Genomic DNA, 1,421 nt, shown 5'->3' with positions numbered 1-1,421 from the left:
TAGACCAGGCTGGTCTCGAACTCACAGAGATCCGCCTGCCTCTGCCTCCCGAGTGCTGGGATTAAAGGCGTGCGCCACCACCGCCCGGCTTTCCTGCTCATCTTGGTTCAGGAACTTTCCATGCCCCTTCCTCCTAAAGGACCATCCTTCTGGGAACCTTGTTCTCCCCATTGGAGCAGCCAACATCACTACCATTTGCACATGGCCAAAGACTGGGATTTCTTATGCCCTGAGCATTTCACAGCCATGGAGTGGGAACCAGGGCTCTTCACGGCACTGCTTCCGTGTTTCTTCTCTTCTAGACAGGGACGAAAAAGATACTCCTTGAGAGGCATGCTCTAGCTGCCACCACCAGAGAGGCTTTTCCCACTTTTCTTTATTAGCACAAAGAAAAGAAAAACACCTACACTTGGTTTCACCAAAATTGTGAACTTTTTATTGTAGGATCTTATGAACAGATCGAAAAAGTGGTGCACAAAAATGTGGGGGTATTTACAGAACACACATCTAACATGAGATTCACACTCAGAACAAAAAAAAATAAGCCAGGTCTAGTGGTGCACACCTGTAATCCCCAGCACTTGGGAAGTGGTAGCAGGAGGAGCAGAAGTTTAAGGTCATACTGAGCTGCATGGGGAAGGGGGTTCAAGACCAGCCTGAGCAATAGGAGAGCTTGTCTCAAAACAAAGAAACATAGGGAGGTAATTGCAGACTCAACAAACTCCTTGCTAGTGGCTCTCCAGGGAACCCCCAGGCTTTCAAAGTTGGATTGGTACTACCACTACCAAGGCACCTAGCTTCCGGGATTAGAATCCTGGATCTCTGCAGCTGCATGATGTAGATAGCCATCACTAGACTTCCAGTCCTCACTTTCGCTAACCTGATAAATTCCCCTTCTGTTTGTTCTGCTCCTCTAACCGGCCCTCCCCATCTGGTTGAATTTGTATTTTTCTGCGCTCGCATGAGTGCAGTGCCCTGCAGAAGCCAGCAGAGGGCCTCTGATCCCCTGGAGATGAAGCTACAGACAGCTGTGAGCAGCCTAGCATGGGCGCTGGCAAGCAGACCCAGCTCCTCTGGAGGAGCAATAAGAGCTTTTAACCCCTTAGCCACCTTTCCAGCTCTCATTTGTCTTTATATATAGCCTCAGGAGTCTACTTGGGCTACATAGTAAGACCCTGTCTCAAAAACAACAAAAAATATTGAACTGTACACTTTGAAGAGGTCAAGAATAAGTCAACTTAAAGAACTGTAAGGCAACTCCACTTACATGAGATGCTGTGTGTGCTGCGCCTCTGAAGACGACTCCGCTTACATGAGATGCTGTGCATGCTGGGCCTCACTGAAGACAACTCCGCTTACATGAGATGCTGTGTATGCTGGGCCTCACTGAAGACAACTCCGCTTACATGAGATGCTGTGTA

The sequence above is a fragment of the Microtus ochrogaster genome, chromosome 8 (assembly GCF_000317375.1).
Source record: "Microtus ochrogaster isolate Prairie Vole_2 chromosome 8, MicOch1.0, whole genome shotgun sequence".
Lineage (NCBI taxonomy): Eukaryota > Metazoa > Chordata > Mammalia > Rodentia > Cricetidae > Microtus > Microtus ochrogaster.
The sequence above is the reverse complement of the archived record's forward strand: the minus strand, read 5'-3'. Positions refer to the sequence as shown.